We start from the raw sequence: 22,626 nt of genomic DNA on the forward strand, positions 1-22,626 counted from the left end.
GAAGGAAGTATCTGCCATCTCTCCTCCAGTGGTGTATGGATTTCCCACCTGGCGACTCTACGTGGTACTGAACGCCCTGATTAAACCTCCCTTTGAACCGTTGATAGATGTGCCATTGAATCACCTTTGGATGAAGGTATTATTTCTTACGGCAGTTACCTCAGCCAGAAGGATATCAGAGCTTGGGACACTCTGAGCTAGAAAAAGCCTCTGTGTGTTCCACAGCAATAAGGTTGTGCTTCGACTTGACCCAACCTTTACCCCCCAAGGTTAATATGAGGTTCCACAGGCAGCAAGAACTAAACCTACCTTCCTTCTGCCCGCTAAGGTGCATTGGCTCCCCTTGGGGAGAAAGGCGGGGTATAAATGAAGTAAGCAAATAAATAAAGTAACAAAGATAGGCAGTTTTCAGTTTCTCTATCTGCCCTATGCTTATCCCGCCCCTTTCCCCCCGGGCACTCACACGTGGCCCACGGTATTGCTTTCTGGGAAGATTCAGACTTATAAACGTGGCGCAATAATTGATCATTGTTTGCACATGCAAGATTTTGTCACCAGGGACTGGTCCTCGGGGCCCCCTCACCATTGAGGAATTCCGTGCTGCCCTATCCACGCCGAGGCGTCCCCAGAGTCAAGGCATTCAACCGAATGGGCAGGAGGGCGGTGCCACCAGAGCGCAGCTCTGCGGAGGCTTCTCTTTCCCCCGATCGCCGCAAGGTTTCCCCTCCCACGAGATCGGCCTTTTCCCTGCCACTACCAGCCATTCCCTGCCGCCTTCCCGCCGCGTCGCGTAAGAGTCATGTTGCCATGGGTCAGGCTTGTTTCTGTATACCTTTCTGTATCTGTATACCTTTCTGTTCACGTATATCCAATGTGTTCGGCATCTCAATGTGTTCAAGCGGTTAGGAGTCGGACAGGCTCTTGACATGAGTTAGGCCCATTCCTGTTCCTATGTTATTCTTTGGTTTTTGATTCTCTGTTCAGGCTGCTTCCCTCCTTTCCCTCCCCCCCCCCCCGTTCTGGCCTTGAGTCTCTAGCACAGGGGCGGGGAACCTTTTTTCTGCCAAGGGCCATCTGGATATTTATAACAGCATTCGCGGGGCATACAAAATTATCAACTTAAAAATTAGCCTGCTATATTTGGTCAAACATTTAGCCAAGAGGCACGACCGGAGACGGCTCCGAGTGTCTGCCACGTAGAGCGACTCGCTTTTGAGCTCTGCTGTCCCCAGCTGGACCCAAGAGATTCAGGCAGGGCAGCATCCCTCTGAGCTCGAGATCTGCCAGGACCCACGAAGGGCCAGACCAAATGATTTCGCGGGCCTTATATGGCCCCCGGGCCGGACGTTCCCCACCCCTGATTTACTCCATCATCTCATCTACATGTAATAAACACAAGGGGTTCTCAAACCTTGCTTGGATCTCAAAGATCCTTCCTACTTTATGAGGAACAAATCTCCAAAAGTTGCCTTCCTCTTGCCCACTTCCTTACTCACTATTTGTGTGGAGTTAGAAAACATTCATTCGGCACGTGTGTAAAGGTGCGTTCACTTTAGACCAGGGGTGGGGAACGTCAGGCCCGGGGGCCGTATAAGGCCCGCGAAGTCATTTGGTCTGGCCCTTCATGGGTCCTGGCAGATCTCTAGCTCAGATGGATTTAAGACTGGCGATCAGCCCTCTCCCGCAGACAGAAATACTCTATTCAAGGCAGATGTGAGTTTGTTTTGGCAAGAAAAGGAACTTTTCCCCCCCTTGCATAGTTGTTAGCTATGGAGCTGCTAGGACCGCCCAAGAAACTGTGTTAACCTTTTCCCACCCGGGCCATGGAGAAACGTATTCCCTCTGTACTACAAGAGGGCTGGGGGCGGAAGTGGCGTATGGCCCGCGAATAATGTTACCAATATCCAAATGGCCCTTGGCGGAAAAAAGGTTCCCCACCCCTGCTTTAGACGACCCTGGTTGTCCCTTCCAACTCTGCGATTCTGTATGATGGAGAGGATGCGATTGGGTGCTCTGAAAACGGCATGCTAGTTTTGTAATGATTTTTTTTAGTCATTTTAGTAATGATTTCACGGGCCTTATATGGCCCTCGGGCCTGGCATCGCCCACCCCTGCTCCAGCAGGCAACTACTGTATTTGGGCTAGCGCACTCCCTGCGCCCTACCAAGGCTCTGTTATCTCGTAGCGCCCAGGCCGCGCAGCCTTGCACCCGGGACGACCCCGTGCGTAAAATTCGCCTTCGTTCGGCTCTGCGTTAGCAGCTCTGCATTGGCGGCTCTCTTAATGCTGCACCCTGAACATATTTTATGTGTTTGCCCTCTATACGAAACACCTCGTAGGAAATGGTCAAAAAAACTGGTGACATCCCAAGCTTTACCTGCCTCATAAAGTTAAACGTCAATTTTTAATGAATGATTCCGTTCCAGAGGTTACTGGGGCTGTCGCCAATTTTTTAGTAGAAGCGCTAACTGTCCAAAAAGCGTATAACCTCTGATATCTGATGTTACTGGCTATGGTTTCATCTTATGGGTTTTAAGATTTATGACCATTGTTCATATCAGTTGTGACAATTTATATGCCATTAAAGGTTTATGAATTTGTGAATGAATCAACGTCGACCTGCTTCAGACCTGCCTGTCCGAGCGGGTGGCTTTTGGGGGATGGCCGAGGCCGGCCGGAGAGCCTCAGGGTCAGGCGCCTCCTTCCCGGCGCCGGCGCGTCCTTGCGCCGGCTGGTCAAGGGCGGCGCGCGCCAGGCCGGCCCGGGCTGCCCAGGCGCGGCGCGTGATGGGCATGCGCCTTCAGCCCCCCCCCCCAGCAGCAATTTGGGGAGGGGAGGGGTGGGGAGGAGGGGAGGGGCCGGCGACCCTCCTGGAGGCGGGCCCGGCTCGCCTCCCTGCCGCCCCTCCTCTCCTCCCCTCCGGCGCAGGGGCGAGAGAGGGACGGCGAGGGGTCGTCGGAGGAGGAGGCTGCTGGCCGCCGGCCGGGCGGAGCCTGGGCCTGCGAGGAGGCGGGTTGGGGAGGCGGGTTGGGGGCCCCGACCCCTCCGCCGCCGCCAGACGCGGGGGAAGCGGCGGCCGCCCCCTCTCCCCTCCTCCCATGGAGCCCAGCTAGGGCGAGGCGAGCCGGAGGGACCCGGGTCGACGCCCCTCAGGTCGGGAAGGGACGGGGAGGCGCGCGGAGGCGGCGGGGTGACAGGTTGCGCGCGCCGTGGAGACGCTGGGTAGGGTTGGGGTTGGGGGTCCGCGCCGGGGGGGACAGGCCGGGGGGAGGGCCGAGCCGGGGGGGTCTCCTCCGGAAAGGCTGGGGGGGGCGGGGAGGCCCCTTTCTCTGCCGTTTCCAGGCGGCTCTGCGTCCTCTTTGGTGCCGGAGAGGAGAGGTGGCGGCGGAGCATCCATTTTTGCCGGCTGCTTCGGGGTTTTGGAAAGGCGCCGGGGTCCAACCGTCGGGGTGCGGTGCGGAGTTGCATTTGGAGGCATCCTCATCCCCCTTCTTTCTGGGCCGGGGGTCCTCGGCTGCATCCGCCTCTTTGTGACTTGGGGCGGCAGCGCGCGGCCGCTGGAGCCTCCTCTCTCCCCTGCTCCAGCCAGGATCTTATGGGAGGTTTCCCCTCTCTCTAGTGGAAATAGTTTAAAATTAAAAAGGGTTGCACATCAATTATCTTTGGATTTCTTTAGATACGGACTACTTGAAGTGTTAACAGAGAAAATATGATTAAGATTTGTGATTATTTGCATCTCAAAATTCTTATATGATCCTATGAACGTCTAATTAATGTTTTATTTAGTCTTCTCTTCCTTTTATAAGTTTTCCCTGTCTCTAGTGGAAATAGTTTAAAATTAAAAAGGGTTGCGGGCGATTTTTAGTGCTGGCTTATGGGAGGTCCCCATCCTCAGTGTTGGCGCAGGTCTGTCTCCCCCATCCCCAGCCTTCCAAAAACGCGTGTGCGGTTTTTCCCTCTTTTCAACTGCAAATATGGAGAAAGGGCGAAAGAAGCAGATTAGTGGCTCTGGGCAGGACAAGGAACAGCGGACCTGATATATTAATGAGGAATCTGTATGCTGGATAGAAATAGTATTTCATCTGATTTCCTATAGAGTCTGCAGGAAATAGCAGCTTCTTACAGCTTCTCTGGGGGGTGTACTAAAACGAATGACAGGTCAGCCCATTGGAAGCAATGGGGGGAGGCTGCACAGTTTTCTTTGCAACCGTTTTTTTGTGCTGTAATGTCTTTCAATGGAGTCAATGCAAGTCAACCGACACTCTCTTCTCCCATTATCTTCAATGGGCTGTGCAGCCTCTCCCATTGCTTCCAATGGGCTGACTTGTCATTCGTTTTAGTACATCCCTGCTCTGTCATTATACACAACATCATGTGTAATAAGCAGCGATCTCCACCAGGGGCCTCATGGGGACACTCAAAGCTACATACAATCCAAGTTAAAATTTTGGCCTCTGTGTGTATTATCTTCAAGAAATCTAGGATGATTTCACTGCTAGCAAGAACAGTTTATTTGAGGTGGTAGCCCGAATTGATTCTCATCGGATGGGAGGATTTTAAAATCAGGATCCTGGCTGGAACAGGGAAGAAAGGAGGCTCAAGCGGCCGTGCGCTTTCGCCCTTCATGTGTCAGTCCCGAATCGGAGCTGCAGTCTGCATGCGTTGAGCCTGGCCAGGCGCGTTCTGGGCAACGGTGCGGGACCAGGAAGATGACAGCGAAGGAAACGCTCTCGGTGTGCCAGAAAGGACTGAAACCCATCTGTATCATCCTGTCTCAAAAAAGACCTCTGTTGGTTGCCTTTCAGCGGGCGGTGATAAAAGCCGCTTAGGTTCTGTATTTCATCTGGCTTCATTTCCGCGGATAAAAAAAAGTTGACAGCTGCATGTGTGCATTTGGATGGATGTGGTTCCTTTTTGCAGTGCGTTACCTCCCCCCCCCCTTTTTTTTAAAGTGGCTATTGTTTCCACCCAGCATTGGAGGAGGGCCTACATGTTTAGGGGGATGAAATCTCATTGCCTCTGCTGTGTAGGGTTAGAAATGTTGCCAAACAGCTGCTGCTTTGTGTTTCAATTGCTGAGGTCCCAGGAGTGGGTTTTGGACAGAGAGTGACATGGTGTGTAAACGATGACGAGGGTCCAGGGCCGATTGATGGGTGCATAGGTCTCCCCCTGAAAATTCTTCAAAATAGTAGTGTGGGGGAAGCAGCAGCACAACACCCTTCCCCCATCTCATTAGTAAGCATTATTTCCCTTGTAATACTGGGTTGAATACGCCGTAATCCAAAACAAGGGTTGGTGTTAAATTAAGAATACTTAATTAAAAAAAAAAACTGTCAAGCTTTAATCATCATTTCAAGGACATTTTTCTCATGGCAAGCCCTTTTTAACAAGTGAAGCTCATTGTTATGGTTACTCAATAAAAAAATAATCATGTGCTGCTTTTGCCACCTCTTGTGTGGTTTTTTTGACAAGGTAATTGTAGGATTGTGTTTTTCAGTGTTTCTAGTTTTGAAGGTGCGTTATTATCTTGGTTACTGGAGCATGTGTAAATATTTCTATGGAGGCTTTACATTGGTCCAGGTTCTTCATGAAAGAATTCTTAGTATACATGCAGTTTGTCACATTGCTGGGGCTAAAATCTTCCCTTTTTCATAAAACTATATTTTGTTTACTGGTGTTTCACATCAATTATCTTTGGATTTCTTTAGATACGGACTACTTGAAGTATTAACAGAGAAAATATGATTAAGATTTGTGATTATTTGCATCTCAAAATTCTTATATGATCCTATGAACGTCTAATTAATTTTTTATTTAGTCTTCTCTTCCTTTTATGAGTTTTCCCTCTCTCTAGTGGAAATAGTTTAAAATAAAAAGGGTTGTGGGCAATTTTTAGTGCTGACTTATGGAAGGTTCCCATCCTCAGTGTTGGCTCAGGTCTGTCTCCCCCATCCCCAACCTTCCAAAAACGTGTATGCAATTTTTCCCTCTTTTCAACTGCAAATATGGAAAAAGGGTGAAAGAAACAGATTAGTGGCTCTGGACAGGACAAGGAACAGTGGACCTGATATATTAATGAGGAATCTGTATGCTGGATAGAAATAGTATTTAATCTGATTTCCTATAGAGTCTGCATGAAATATCAGCTTCTTACAATCCATTCATTCTCTGTCATTATACACAATATCACGTGTAATAAGCAGCGATCTCCCCTAGGGGCCTCATAGGGACACTCAAAGCTACATACAATCAAAGTTAAAATTTTGGCCTCTGTGTGTATTATCTTCAAGAAATCTAGGATGTTTTCACTGCTAGCAAGAACAGTTTATTTGAGGTGGTAGCCCGAATTGATTCTCATCGGATGTGAGGATTTTAAAATCATTTTAACGTGCTAAATCGCTGACATTTTAAAGAGGCTTCTCTAAGTGAAAGTGCAGTATACCATAAATTTAATTTTGAGGCAAGGTTTGCCAGCATACATACTCATTTTAATTTTATATTTATAGTCAGTTGCAAAATTAATGTGGCAGGATGGAAACTTTTCTTAGTATGGGGGGAAAGGTCGCAGATAGGAAATTGTCACCTTGCTTTTAAAAGAAGGAATAGGCAGATGGATGTAAACCTTGTCTCTGCCTGTCCCCAATAGAAAACAGGTCTGGTTTAAAGACATAAGGATAGCGATCTGAATGTAGAAAAGCATTTCAAGAAAATTAAAATCGTTCTAATTAGACCCAGCTGCCTAGGTCTTGTTAAATGGCATGTGGGTTTGTTTATTTCAGATGTTTCTAGGTTGCAAAGTTAAGCTTCGATGTGAAGAGTTTTATATGGCAAATAATTTAACCCCAATTACTTTTACATAAATCATGTGAGTGACTGCCAGGATGGGCTAAACACACATGGGGATACATGCGGTATTACTTTGGCCAACAACCAAAACTTTAGTTGGTTATTTCAAATCAATATGTGAATTTCAGTCTTTCCCTGGTCCCCAAGTCGTGGCCACAATCTCATCTTTATTCTTGCGGTTTATCTTGCTTAATCTCACAGTGAAATCCAAAGCATGTTTACTCAGAGGCAGACTACAAGTACTCTGAGTTTTACTCCCAAGAAAATGTATTTAGAATTTGCAAAACTTAAACTCTTATTTCTAAGCTTTGATTCCCCCCCACCCCAATCCTTTCTGTTCTCTGGTCCAAACCACCTTTCCTATGCATTCTGGGGTCTGCTGTCTTAAAGTTCTTGGCTATTCCTTATCTGAGTTCTCTGCCTTCCCTACCACTCTGTCTCTGAAATGAACGCCTCAGCTGCTGACAGCCAGAGATATTTTTTTTGCCTTTCATCACCCTGTGTGTCACTGCCAGCAGCTTTAATTCTACCGCTGCCATCACAAAACCCTAGTGTTTTATACTATAGATACTAGACAAATGGTCCCCCCACCTTGCTTCCTGTACAATAGTAATCGTTTTTATATATATATATAATTTTTCAATAATTACTATACATCTCATTTGACAATACATCCTATATACCAATCTTTGACTCAATAAAATTTTTTTAAAAAAATTAGGTGCATGTCTTCAATATTAAATATAATTAATTATAATTGACTTCCCCACCGACTTCCTCCCTCCCTACAAATACCTGGTATCTCCTTTGTATTAATATTTTCTAAACCTTATAAGTCATTATTTTAATGTTATACTTTCCTTATTTAATATATTTCGATAAGCAATAATAATATAATATTAATAATAAAGAGAGAATAAAAGGAAAAAATCATTTAAAAAATAAAAACAGAGACATAACAAAACACATTAACATAATTTTCTCCAGTCACTCCTCTCTGTCATAAAAAATGGGTTAGATCTTTAAAAAAAACTTTATATACCCCCAAGTAAAAAATTAAGTTGATATTATTTTTCTTCTACCCCCCCTTTCCCATATTAAGAGTCAAATTGGTATTCTTCCGGCTTTCTTAATCTTTCTTTTTAAACTTTTTCCTCTGTCTGGAATTTCTGTTGCCATCAACATGCTTTCCTGAAGTGGTCTCCTGTCTGTGACAATCTTTACCCATTGCTCCTTGGGCTGTTGATTCTTCTTCCTGCATTCCTGTAATTTGGTCTGACAGCTCATTATTTCTTGTCAAAAAGTTTTTAATTTCTTCCAACGAATTGACAGCATATTTAACTTGTTTATAGGTGAAGGTAAGTCCTTGTGGTAGCAACCAGCTGTATTTTATTCCCTTGTTTCTCAACGTCTCAGCAAAGTCTTTATAGATGGCTCTCTTTTCAATCAGGTGAAGAGGAATGTCTTTGAGAATTATTAGCGGTGTATCATCTACACTTAAATGATTCTCCAAATGAAGTTTCATAATGATATTTTTCATCCTGATGTCAAAGAAAGAGACCAAAATCTCTCTAGCTTTTGTTTTCTGTACTTGAGTTGATAAGGGGATTCTGTATATCTTGTTTATTGCATAATTTAATTTTTCTTCATTTGAATGAAATATATCAGCAAGCGATCTTATGATGGTGCCCCCTAGTCTTTCAGGCAAATTACGTTTGCGCAGGTTGGATTCTCTCTGTTGCAAGTCCAAAACAGCAAGTTGATCTTTCACTCGCTCTTCCTGGAGTCGTATTGCTTCAATTTGTTGTGCTTGAGATTTCATGTCCATTTTAACTCCTTTCAGATTTTCAGTGTTGTTTTTAATTGAAAGTTCCATCTTATACATGCCATTTTTCATTACTGTGATTTGATCTTTTATTTCCTTGATTTCATTTATTAAGCCATCAAATTTTTGAGTAATAATTAAAGTCATTTGCGTAGCTGATTGTTCTTGTTGCATGGAAACCTGTTCAAACTTCTTCTTTATTAATTCAGTTTGCATAGCCAACATTTCCTGAATCTTTTGGTGATTACTTTCCATGGTTGTCTGTGGCTTTAGTACTTTCCAGACTGATAAGTTGAATATAAACAGGCAGCTCAATGCAAAAAAGCTACTAAGTTGTTAGAAGGCTCTGGCTTGGCTTTGAAGCTTATTCCAGGAAGTATACAGAGAATTATGAGGCAGTGGGCTTTCCGTCGCTCCCACTCTATGGTTATAGAGGGTAGGATTTATTTTGCTGCTGCACTGAGTGAGGCACATCCGGCCCAACAGCCCACTATGGTTTCCTGTCTTCCTAGAGGAGCCACTTCCTGAATGAAAACGTGGCTGGAGGACTCCCCTAAGGTAAAGGAATGGAGAATCGGAAGTGAAGGATTTCTCTTCCCCCTTCTACTCCGCAGCCGCCAATTGGTAGCTATTTATGCCACTCAATTCTGTCCGATTGTTTTGTTTGCCTGCTAGTTCAGTTTTTAGTTTAATTAAATAGTCTTTTTGGTCGGAACATCACTTAAAATCCTGGGTGGAGGGGTGCAGAATCTTTAACAGATTTTGAAAAGTTTCGGTCATTCAGAATTAGATTAGTAGACAAAAGGAATTCATGTAACTTACTCGGATGTTGGAAATCGGGGTTCTCTGTTATTAGCTTGTTCAATATTCGGTAAAAGATAGAGGAGATCGCAGCCTAAATCCATGAGACGTTAGTGGCGGTGGAATTCCTTCTCAGCTGGCGGGACTTCAACCGACTCTCCTCCTCATCAAGTATCTCTTGTGGGAGGGGGGTGGGAGTCAAACCGCTCTTCTTTGGCAGCAGGGGGTTGCCTGCATTCCGATCCACTATTTAGGATCGGAGTCGGGGCTCTTGATGGGGGCCCCGATTCAGAACGCCTCTAGGTTCCCTCGAGCGATCTCGGGGGACATCTTGCTGGGATCAGCTCCCTACTGGAAGTCCGGGGGCAAATTTCTATCTAAAGGACTCATTATTCAGGCGTTGTAAACTTTCACTGTGCTTCAAACACAGCAATGTTTTGATGTTAATCTTGTATCCTTTGTGATGCTGAAAGCATTAATGACAACACTACTGAAACATCCAAGCTGCAATCCTAAAAACTCTTTGTTGGAAGTAATCCCCATAGAACTCAGTGGGACACCCTTCTGGGTAGGCTGAATTGGATTTGGCTGCTTGGTTGTGGTCCTGAGTGGGCTTGCTCAAATCTGTTGAAATTAATGGGATTTATAGGCAAACAAACATGTCTAAGATTGGGAGTGTTTTGGTTTTGTGCATTGGTAAGTCCGCAGTTAGAGCTGAAATGGTTTTCTGGAACAGCCACTGAGCAAGAAACAGAGAACCAGAATTGGAGCCTGTGGATTTTCTTGTAATGACACTGTAATGGAGAAATGATTTGTTTTTCCCTGTTGAACAGAAAAATGGAGTGGAAAATGGGCTGCCTTAGCTGTGAATACTTCTGTTTTTAGACCAAACTGTTTTGTATTGTACATTCAGATGCCACCATAGCCATTCTTGATAACCCAAAGAAAACAACATAATTATCTTTGACTGTTTTGGACCCATTTTTTTAAAAAAATTCTTGCAAGCCCAAGCAGCATCTACCAAAGCTTTTAGATTACTGTGGTGGTGGTGAGGATTTCATTATTGCAACTATTTTTCAGATGTGATTGATAGGGTTTTTTGGGGGGGTTGGGGGGAGGGAATCCTTATAATGAAGACTGTGTATTTCTAAGTAATGAATACTGCATTTTCATCTAGACTTTCTGCTAGTGTTTTGGCTACTATGTAACATTGATTTTGTACCTGTGGTATGGTAAGGTCTGTGCAAGTGCATGTTTGAAAAATAACAATATTTATTTAAGTATAGCAGTGAAACATGGTGAAGTGATGGGTAAGTCCCATAGATCCTTTCAATGCTGTGAAGGATGCTGGGGCTAGAGAACCAGCACCATGTAGTAGTTAGAGCAGTGGTACTCACTCCATAGCTCACAGACAGACACATTTACCATCCACAAAAAGAGCCACATGGCTGCTGTAGGCCATGTGACATACATATAAAAACATAAAGTATGTTAATATTATATATATTTAACCTTTTAATTACCAAAGTAGCTCTGAATATGTAGGGTTGTCTCTTCCCACCACTGTTGACTCTTAGCTAGCCCTTGTGTATCTGAAATGAGGGGAAGGACTTCTTACTTGCTTCTCAGTATGAGTTATAGAAACTCATACAAAAGAGTAAGATTGCCAGGGCTTTGGAAAAGAGCAAATTGGTCAATGGAGAAAGGGGATTAAAACTATCACCACCCCATTGTGACCAGCTTGCTGTTTTCCTGGGTGGCTCTTTTACTTTATCTTTTCTGTAGCCAGCTTGCTCTAGTGCCTGGATGTTGGGATGAAAGCATGGAGGCTGTGGAGAGAAGTTGCTGGGCCCTTTATACCCAACACTGGCCCACAGTTTAGGGAGGCTTGCCGCTTAACATGTCCTCCTGTCCCTGTAGTGTCTCAAGTTGGTAACCATGAACCCTATTGGGCAACGGCCTTGCACACTTTACTGGAAAATAGGGCAGGTATCATATTGGTGACATGCTAAGAAGAGTCACAAATGGTATGTGGCTCCCTAGTCCTGTGTTAGACTGGAATCTGGGTGACCAAGATTCAAGTCACTATTCTGCCATGGAAGCTTGCTAGATGACCTTGGGGTAGTTATACACACTCAGCCTAACCTACCTCACAGGGTAGGTTAGAGGATAAAATGGAGAATGCTGTAAGCCACTTGAGTTCTCATTGGCAAGAAATGTGGGATGTAAATGAATAAAATAGGTGCAACCTAATTTTGTGATGCAGTTCTCTTCTGAGATGTTTCTTTTTTTATATCCCACTTCCCCCTCCCAGTGGGGACCCAAAGTGATTTACAATAAAAAAATACAATAGAAAAACTACAGTAGAAACAAACATGAGGAGGGGTGTTGGTGGTCTGTATATAAAGCAGGTCTCTCTTTCTTTCTGTTAGTGGATCTTCCCTCCAGCTCACCGTGGCCCTCAGGCTAAGAGCTGAAGGGCTGTTGGCCTTTGGCCTAGGCCTGTGGGTGTGCTGATACTTGTACCTGTAGCAGAGTAGAAACCAACTCAGACAAGTCATACTGGTGCTGCTAGCACAGCATTTCAAAGGATGCTGTGACGACTTACCTGATCATGAGATGTAACTGCTTGGAGTGGCCAAAGATTGTAAGAAAGCCAGGTTCCTTCTTTGAATTAAGTTCCTGCTGCGTGCACACATACAGAATATATGTTCTGGAAATATGAGGGGAAAGTCAAGAAATTTGGTTCTGATCAAATTTTCGTAATTTCATTAAGCTGATGTTTGGTCTGCGTGTCAAGCCAGATGAGAATCATCTGTGAACAGAATTGGCACATGCCTGGCAAAGTTCTTTCTCTCCACACCATTGTCCTGATCTCTGACAGCTCATCAGAGCTGCCATATATGTTACCTGTATATTTTCCTAACACGGCAAAACGAGTTCTCGTGGGCGTTTGCAGCCAGGGCAACAGCAGGAGGTGAAAGAATATTCTCCCCTTCCCACTGTGCCACGTCCCTGTCCCCCTCCACACACACGCAGCTGCTATTTATCAAGAAAGAACACACTGGAGATTCATTCATGGTCCTCCAGAATCTTGTCTAGTTCAGCTGTAATCATTGCCAAGTTTAAACATAAGCACACAAATGTAACCATGTAACTATATTGTAGCATAACAAATTTAACTGGGATTAATCTGTGAAGCACCTGTTTGTTTTTTTCCCTTGAAAAGATGAACTCCACATTGCAGTTTTAAAGAAAGACAGTTTTATTCTGCCCCAGCCTTGAAAAGTTTGGAATCAAAGGGATGCCATCATCTTGTGACAGTATAACAGTGCGTACAGTGATGCCAATAATCTGCTTTCCATGGCATAGGTCCATAGTTGTCATCTGGAGAAGAGTCTTTCTGTTTTCTGGAGGTCATAGTAAGGTCAGATGGCTGAGTACGGATCAAAACTTGGAAGGGATGAAGGCAGATACTGGGCAGATAAAAGCCAACTATTTTCAGCTTAATGGCACACACAACAAATACAAAAATTAGCCCATAGTTTATTGCTCTTCATAATTCGTTGCTTCACACATTGGTTGCTTTATTTCCAAGACGTCTGCATGTATGACCCCGTTCCCCAGTGGAATGGATTTTTTTTGTTTATTATGGTTAGAAATGGGATGCTGTAACAAGGAAGATGAGTGATTACGAAGCCAAGAAAATTTGGCTGTTTGAGGCCAGGTTTACTATACCGGGTTCTGCTTTCGTTCTGATTGGTCGATCTGTCCTGATGCACCATTTGAGGTAAATCTTGGCTTTTTTTTTCTCCCATCCCCTGTTACACTGGGGGTGATTCATTTGTTTGATCCATCTGGAATATTTTACTGGATTATTCTTGAATTAGATATATTTCACAGTGAGGAATCCTTGTGTCCTACTTTTACTACCCTCCTAAACTGGAGAAATTGTGGATGACTAATGATAGTCAGCAGTATTTATCCCTTTTGGAACATTTTAGTCCTACAGTGTTCAATCTTCTCATGTTTTTAAACAGGCAGAGGAAAAAGCATATTCTGCACTTTGTTAGGTAAGTGACAAAGCATTAGAGAATCTCGGGCTTCTTTCTACTTTTGAAAATAATTCTGATCTCCATCAGAATTATTGCTATATGATTTTTAAAATATAATATGCTTCTTTTTGCAGCTGCTATCTGAGATTTTGCAGGATGTAGGAGAATTAGGACTCTGAACACCATGCTTTCCTTCCTGCAAACCATGATTTTGCATTGGTAGCCAGCCTCAGGAATACATGCTCCTTTTCTTCCCTCTTTCCATCTCTATCATGACTTATGCTCTTCTTTTCCTTGGCAGCTTTAACTGTGGCTGCAGAAGTGACATGATACATGGTTAACACTAACTAAATTCCCTATTGGCCAAGGTTTACAAACCCACTTAAAACCCTGGCTTCAAACTCTGGTGATTATGGGGACACTGGATATTTATTTATTTAAGAATTATTTAAAACATTTTAATGCTAGCTTTCCACCCAATTCAGGTTCCCCAGGGCAGTTATCATATACATGATCTGTGTATAATGAATAGAGCTCATCCCACCCCTTCCTGTGTACGCTTCTCTATGCACAGGCGATTCCGACAGACACATTCCTGCAAGCAGAGAGCTGCATTCAGGATAGAGTGACGTGAGAACCAATGGTATACATAAGAGATTAAATGGCTTGGCTCCATAGCTCTATTGATGTATGGAACTGACTTGTATGCATCTTTGTCTTCGTAACCAAGTGCTGTTTATTTTGATGGATAGCTGTAGACAGTTTTCTCAGTCATGCCTGAGGTGCAAGGATTGAACTTGTGTCCTCTATATAAAGTGATATGTTCTCTGGCTGAGAAATATCTCTTCTTCCTCGGCCACTCCCTTGGCTGAATTACCAATAACAGTTCAGAGAGCTTCCTGGTGCCAAACTGACTAGGTCTTGTGTGTCCTTTAGTAGCTCACTACATATTTATGGGCCAGATAAGAACACCTAAAGAGATTTATAGTTGTGTAACTAACTGTCGTTCCATGCACATGCATACTCCTACCTTCTACTCTGTTTCCTGTGGTTTGCACTGAGAAGAAATGGTCCCTCTCTGCTGGGTGAAATTTTTAGTTATAATAATTTTGCGTCTGCACAGCCATTCAAAATGAATTATTCAGTGCTGTGAAGTTTCTAATTCAGTGGCCTGGATGTTTAAAATCCTTCATCCCCTCAGCTCTTTCCCCCCCATAGTAGAGTTGTTCTTAATGCCAACAGAACTCTGGCAGAGGAAAGGAAACAAGGGTGGCTTTTGGTCCATGGCCAGAAATGTGATTTGACTCCTCCCATGCAGAAACGAAACAGACTGGCTTTGGAATAATAATAAGCACAGATCCTGAGGCAATTCTGTTTCATTATCCTTACCGTGGAGGCAAATTACAATTAAAGCTATATAACATTAGCAGAAAATATTCAGGGACTAGCATTTGGTTTTTCTTTCACGTTTTGAGACAAAACACCTATCTCAAATTATCCCATTAGTTCAAGTCTACCATTTAAAAGGAGAGGAGTTGTTGAAGCCATTAGAGAGCAAGGAAAATAAGATGCTGGGGTGGGGGAATTGGAAGAACAAACCTGGTAGCCACAGAAGGTATCTGAAGATGAGTAGTGCAAAGGACAAAACAGCAGCACAGTGAAGTGACAGGATCAGTCTGGGTTTTGATTTAGAACATTTCTGATTAAGGGTGTCCCCCTCTCCCAGTTCCACTAGATAAATCTCTGTTGCAAACTTACAGAGATACATTTTTAGCAGCCAAAAAGCTTCCCCCCCACACACACAATACACACACACACACACACACAATTTATATAAATATAAGTAAAGGTAGTCCCCTGTGCAAGCACTGGGTCATTACTGACCCATGGAGTGATGTCACATCATGACATTTACTAGGCAGACTGTGTTTTGCCATTCCCCCACCCCACCCCGCAGTTGTCTACCTTTCACCCCCAGCAAACTGGGTACTCATTTTACCGACCTCGGAAGGATGGAAGGCTGAGTCAACCTTGAGCCGGCTGCCTGAAACCGACTTCCATCGGGTTCGAACTCAGGTCGTGAGCAGAGGTTTGACTACAGTACTGTAGTGTACCATTCTGCGCCACACAGTTTTATACGTATATAAATCATGTTTGATCCACACTAATTAGTTTTCTGACATAATTTCCTTATTCTCTTTCAGATTTGAAATGTTTCTAACATTTGTTTATACATGTGCATACATGCACTCTTTTTATAGTCAAGTCAAGTTTATTAATATGGTTGACTGACCAATCACGTGCCAACACATCAAAATTTCCAGACACAATAGTTTTGCACTGCAGAATCACAGACTGCCCATACATATAAAGGTGTAAGGTCAATAAAAGCAACCCGTGGTTAAAATTATCACATTAAAATTGATAAAATTGTAAATTATTCTAACAATCATTCTCTAATAAAGTTCTGCATATTTTAATAGCAACAGCACAAAACTTGGCAGATTGGAGTGTAAGCTGAGGGTCTTCTCTTAATAGGAGCTTCTTTGCCAAAAGCTCAACTGACTCATCAGGGAATTTACCAAGTAGGGGGGAAATAAGCATTGATCTAACTTCATGGTAGAATGGGCAACATATCAGTTCATGTTTGATGGTTTCAGTGTCCCCTGTTCCACATGGACATAACCTCTGTGATCTAAGGATCTTCTTATATTTCCCTTCTAAAACAGCCGATGGTAGGGCCTGGCATCTGGCAAGGGTAATGGCCCTATAATTAATAGACTCAAGATGATAAAAATAAGCTGCAGGTGAGACCAAGTATCTAGATTTATCAGGTACTAGGAAAAATGGTGATTTTCCAAGGTCTGTCTGGCGTTCAGTGTATTCCACCCTTTGCTTCAAGAAACTTGATGCTTGATCTACGCCCATGGCTAACAGGGTAGGTGGAGAAAGACCCACGGGGGCCATTTTATCAAGGACCATCTTTAGCCATGTTGACTCACTCTTTTTATAGATTTCCACTCCCTGAAGCTTTTCTAATGTATTAGTTTTGTTTCCTTGCAGATATATGTTGGGCTGATTTTCAAATTATGTACTGGAGATTCCAGGTCTGTTACAAAACATACACAGATCAGAAAACAAGAGCTGTACTGTAGATAGCTGCTGTATAACTGGTCAATAACCACTAAGGAAATCTCTTCCTGCAGGCTGCTTATTTAAGGTCACATTCTGCTTCTGTTATGGTTCCCAGGATTCAGACAGCAAATCCCACACATACACACACCCGGAGAAATTAGTGCATCTGTAGACCTCCTAACTCATTTGTTAGGAGGGCCGGATATGATATAAATGTCACTTGTCCGGGTCATGTGTACCAAATCAAACAAATAATCAAACAAATACCATGATGTAATGCCAAGTACGAGAGTGCTGAATGACAAATTCACATCTATCATTTTGCTGTAGAATAGCAATTTCTAAAAAAAAACCCTTTTGCTTGCATCCTTTATTAATCATAGGGAACGGTTGGTCTCAGTAGGATAAAATGAAAATTTGCAAACAATTCATTATTAATCTTTATGTGCTTGAACAACTGATATCCACAAACCGCTTTTCATTTTTTTCAAAAGCATCATACAAAATAATAACCTACAAGTCTAAAAAGAAATACAAAGAGACACTCTTGTTGATTTTCTCTCCTGATTGCACTACGTCTGCAGAACAGATACAACTACTGACAAATTGGGTCAGGTTTACAATTTCACCGTTCTGTTTGATCTGAGAAACTCTGGATTCCAATTTCCAGTGCACAGACTTCTTCTAGTCTAGCAAGCTGTTCTGCAGTAGGGAAACCAGCACAAACTTCTCTAGTCTAATAAGCTGTTCTGCAGTACAAGTATCCTACCCACATGGGCTTGGGAGCCTGCAAGCGGTGCACTGATTGCTCTCCCAAACAAGGGGAGGGGGAGGGGACCAGCACAAATTCCTCTAGTCTAGCAAGCTACAGTACAAGCACCTTACCCATGTGGACTTGGGAGCTTTCAAGTGGCTCAGCCCCAATACCCCCCCCCCAGCAGCCAACCTACCAAACAGCTGATTAGCGGGAAGGCTTTCCAGCAGGCAGGGAAGGAAGGAGGGCAGCCCAGGCGCTTACCTTTTTTCTTCTCCCAGCTTTCAGGACAGGCTTTTTTTATTATTATTAAATGTGACTCTCTCCCTCTGCCCCATAGGCACAGTTCACCTGCGTCCTCCCCACACAAACACAACATCAGCTCTGGCTGAAAAGGACTGTAAGTGTAATCATTCTGGAGTCTTCTTACTCTGCGGAGGCAAAAAACTCGGCAGCCTGAAAGGGGGAGGGGGGCTGACTCGGCGGGCCAGATCACAGCATTCAAAGGGCCAGATCTGGCCAATGGGCCGCATCTTTGACACCCCAGCTCTAGACTGTACAAAAGCACTATGGTTTTACCATAGAGTTTTTGCAAATTCTACAGTGTCCACAATGTCACTTCTAGTTTGTGCCAGAAGTGATGTCAGTGTGCCAGCACAACACCAATACATGTTCCACCCCTCCACCCATTTTCTTGGTGCTAGTGGGCAAAGCAAAGGGATGCAGGGAGGTCTCCCAGTGCAGTGGGTGGCCTGGCATCCTTAGCTTCTGCAGAGACATTTCTAGAAAGTCTGTGTGTGCTTTTTTTTTTTTTAGCATCCACATGACACTGTGGTTTAATCATGCTCCTCAAGATGTCATTTCCCAAAACTGCTTTTGGAAAGAGAATCTGGACAAGATGGTGCATATTTTCGAAGATCCCATCTGCATCAGTACCATAATCTTTCTGTCAGCTCTTCACAGCCTCTGTTTTCCCTGCTGTGCTATTAGAGGGGTTTTTTTTTTTGATGCATTAAGAAAAATTATAGCAGTATAGCAATTGCTAATCTTCCTTTAAAAAAAAGCCCTTTGAGGGTGGTAGAGAAATTGCAGCTGATGCAGGAAAGTATATATGCTCTGTTGCCATGCACATGCCTCTGCATTCACACCAGCAATTAATGCAAAACAGAGAATGCTCAGACTGTGGATGCAGCCTAGGTCCTTCAGAAAAGGGTTATGAGAAGTGAATAAGTGTGACTTAGAAATGCCCCCCTTTAGGATCATTTAACTGATTAAATGGGGGCAAAAAGTTAGATTCTCGTTTAGAATAAGGTTTACCAGAGGATCTAAGCAGGGGCGTACTGCTCTAAAAGGAAACCTCTAAAAGGAAGTGAATAGTAAAATGTAGCATTTTAAAATTATGCATTATTTAGCTACAGAAAAATCTCATAACTTTTGGAAAGTGGCCAACAGAATGAAATATTAAATCATGTTGCCAAGGGGAAAATGACATCAATTAAACAATAAGGTTTACTGGATTAGCTTTCCAAGAAAATCTTTGACATTACGGATAATGTTCTAAACATCTCAGTATGCTGCAGCCACCAAAATGACAAACAGAATTATAGTAGGACTGAGGTAAAAAATAACAGATGTATGATGCATCCATTTTAATATATGTTGACATCTACAAATCTTGTGCTTTGTACTGTTTTCATTTCCTGATTTTAGAAATACTCAAAAAGCGTGGTGAAATGTAAACAAAATTGTAGTTCTCACATTGTACTAGAGATAGTTAGGACTCTGAAACATCCCTTTAGAGAAATAGCTTTATGTGTTGGTTATTCACAGGTGTTTTTTTTTAAATGACAAAGTCTTGTGAAATTGAAAATTGAACTGAAATCTGTATTGTTTCCTGGGTATGTATAATTAAAGATTTAAAGTCATTGTAGTAGTGCTGAGCTGAGGTAAGCATTGTCCGTTCCTTTCTCCACTTTTTCTTTTAAATGAAAAAAGAAACAAAACAAACAAAAACAACAACCAAAAAACCCCTCTATATGTGCACGTGCCTTCTTCCCTGCATTTTAGGGGTCTGGGAGCTTGTTCTATCTTGCATAACCCTGGCTTGTTTGATTATATTCATACATCCCTGTAGGTTCTGGGTCTTTTTCTTCACGTAGCAAGAAAATTAGAATGTACATATGTCTCTCTATCGGTGTATTTAATGTTTTTTTAAAAAAAGCAAGCTAGTATGTCGCCACTAGCAGAGGAGAAGAAAACAGGCAAACATCAGCTTTTGAGATAAGGCAAAATCTAAGAATCAGCTTAAACATTGGTGTAAAAAGTACAATTTTTATATAGTATAACTTGTAACTCAACTTCTGGATGCCAGTATCGTAACATGCAATGTTTGCACAGTTGGAAGGCTGAAAATCAAATACCTGTTACTGAATTGATTTTCTGAATTTGCTTTGAGAAGCCTCAGTTGAAGTATAGCTAAATAGAGATATAATCCTTAGAGATTAGTTTCTCTGTTCAACAACCGAGATGGCTAATCTACAGGCAAAAGGTTTTTAACACTGCAATCCTGTGCAGAGGTACTACAGTATAAATCCATTAATGTCAATGGGCTTTGACGGGAGTAAGATTGCATAGGGTTGCAGTGTAAATTGGCTAGTTTAGTTGGTTCTGACATCTCATTATTGCAGCTTTGTGCCTTTTGCCATGAGAGATGAATTGTGTGGTTTTGACACCCATATAAGATAGCAGGTTCAAATATTTAGTGTTACTGCCTTTCTTGACTGTATTCTGTACAAATGAGTTTAGAACTAAATATAACTCACCAGTACAAAATACTGCAGTAAAAATTCTTCCACTATGACTGAAAAGTGAATTGTCATAGCCAGTCTTTCATATTATGTCCAGTGATTAGCCATTTACAGCAGCTATTTATGGAATAAAAGCATGCCGGAATCAAGTCATAAAATAAAACCACCATACAGTTTAATTCAAAATAATATGGGAGGGTCACTTTATTACTTCACATTTCCATAGAGTTGTCATGAGAAAGTATTAATTTGGTTTTAAACTGTACCATTAAACTAAAAAAATGCAACACATCTATAGGTCACAGTCCATTTTCCCCAAATGTATATTTTAAAGTAAGTGATAATGTGAAGAGACAAAATATAGAAATAGCAGAGTTTTATGTGTTTATATAAGAAAGTGTAAATGCGCAACCTGTACTCTGGACAAGAGACCACAGTTAGAACAGAATATGGAGAAACGGAATGGTTTCCAATTGGCAAAGGTGTCAGACAAGGATGTATTTTATCTCCCTATCTCTTCAATCTATATGCAGAACATATAATTAGGAAAGCTGGATTAGATTTAGATGAAGGTGGAGTGAAAATTGGAGGGAGGAAAATTAATAATTTGATATATGCTGAGGACACTACATTATTGGCAGAAAACAGTGAAGATTTGGAACGACTACTGCTGAAAGTTAAAAGAGAAAGTGCCAAAGCAGGACTACAGCTGAACATCAAGAAAACAAAAGTAATGACTACAGGAGAATTACACAACTTTAAGGTTGACAATGAGGAAATTGAAATTGTTCAAGACTTTCTATTCCTTGGCTCCACCATTAACCAAAAGGGGGACTGCTGCCAAGAAATCAGAAGGAGATTGAGACTGGGAAGGGCAGCCATGAAGGAGCTAGAAAATATTTTGAAGTGTAAGGATGTGTCACTGGCCACCAAGACTAGATTAATTCATTCCATCGTATTCCCGATTACTATGTATGGTTGTGAAAGCTGGACAGTGAAGAAAGCTGATAGGAAGAAAATGGATTCCTTTGAAATGTGGTGTTGGAGGAGAGTGTTACGGATTCCGTGGACTGCCAAAAAAACAAATCAGTGGGTTATAGATCAAATCAAGCCTGAACTGACCCTAGAAGCTAAAATGACTAAACTGAGGCTGTCGTATTTTGGTCACGTCATGAGATGACAAGAGTCACTGGAAAAGACAGTCATGCTAGGAAAAGTTGAGGGCAGCAGGAAAAGAGGAAGACCCAACAAGAGATGGATTGACTCAATAAAGGAAGCCACAGCCTTCAATTTGCAAGATCTGAGCAAGGCTGTCAAAGATAGGACATTTTGGAGGACTTTCATTCATAGGGTCGCCATGAGTCGGAAGCGACTTGACGGCACTTAACACACACACACAAATGCTAGCAAAGCAGATATGTGCCTGTAAACTGCTTAGAAAGTTCAAGGAACTGAGGAAGGACAGAGTTTATCAAAATCATTTGTTCTAACAGGCACCACTCTGATGAGTATGCATTAAGATAAAGTGATACAAGGTAAAGATCATCCAGTTAAGGTTCTTTCATATCTGATCTGTCCTTTTTTCTGTACACTGGGAAAGTTGTTACAAATATAGGAAAGTGAGTCAGAAGTGTTTATGAATAGCTGGAGGTTTTTTCGTCCCTTCTGAATTAAAGCACAGCACCAATACTGTTATAGGATGTATCTTGAATAGGGAATCACAATATAAAAACATTCACAGTGGAATGGGAACTAACTAACCTAACATGGCATGCATGAAAATTTGGTGAAAACATCCTTGCCCATGTAAATCACATGTAGATGCTATAGCTCGAAAACATGCAAAATGCCTGTCTGCAAGCCTTTGTTCCCTTGACTTGGCTACTATGGAATGTGTGTGTGCGGGGGTGGGGGGAATCAGGCAGCTGGGCAGCAGACCTTGGCTTGTTACACAATGTTGGCCATTTCATTACTCAACAATACTACCTGGAAAGATTTTCCTCCCGGTTCAGCTCTAGTCTGCTTCCGTTGCCATCTTCTGCCAAAGGTGAAGACTTTTTTGTTTTGTGTGAAGTTCCCACAGTAATTCCTCTTTGCTGCCCAATGTTTTAATTGTTGTTTTTATGTTTTAGCTGTGGTTTTAATGATGTGTTTGTGTTGGTTTTAATGGTTTCTAAAGATATTATTATATATGTTTTAATTTGTTAGCTGCTTTGGTTGCCCTTTTGAAGGCAGAAAGGTGGGGAATAAATTTTGCAAAATAAATACATAATCAAGAACCATTATGTGTAGCTGGTGTGGACAGAATGTAAATGGGAGTGAAGATTTGGGTGCACATCCTGTTGAAATTAACACATTACAGAAGTGCAACTGGATGAGCATCCGACTGTGGATGTCATCTGT

At 42.6% G+C, this 22,626-nt stretch overlaps 1 protein-coding gene across 1 annotated transcript in view; it reads left to right on the forward strand.

Annotated features, from left to right (window-relative positions):
* The first annotated feature begins 3,096 nt into the window (after window positions 1-3,096).
* RAI2 (retinoic acid induced 2) overlaps window positions 3,097-22,626 on the forward strand; it is a 55,290-nt gene continuing 35,760 nt past the window's right edge. Inside the window, exon 1 of the mRNA XM_056862063.1 lies at window positions 3,097-3,138. The gene's annotated coding sequence lies outside the window, so the exon portion shown is untranslated. The remainder of the gene's footprint in view (window positions 3,139-22,626) is intronic.

Source organism: Euleptes europaea, chromosome 16 (assembly GCF_029931775.1).
Source record: "Euleptes europaea isolate rEulEur1 chromosome 16, rEulEur1.hap1, whole genome shotgun sequence".
Lineage (NCBI taxonomy): Eukaryota > Metazoa > Chordata > Lepidosauria > Squamata > Sphaerodactylidae > Euleptes > Euleptes europaea.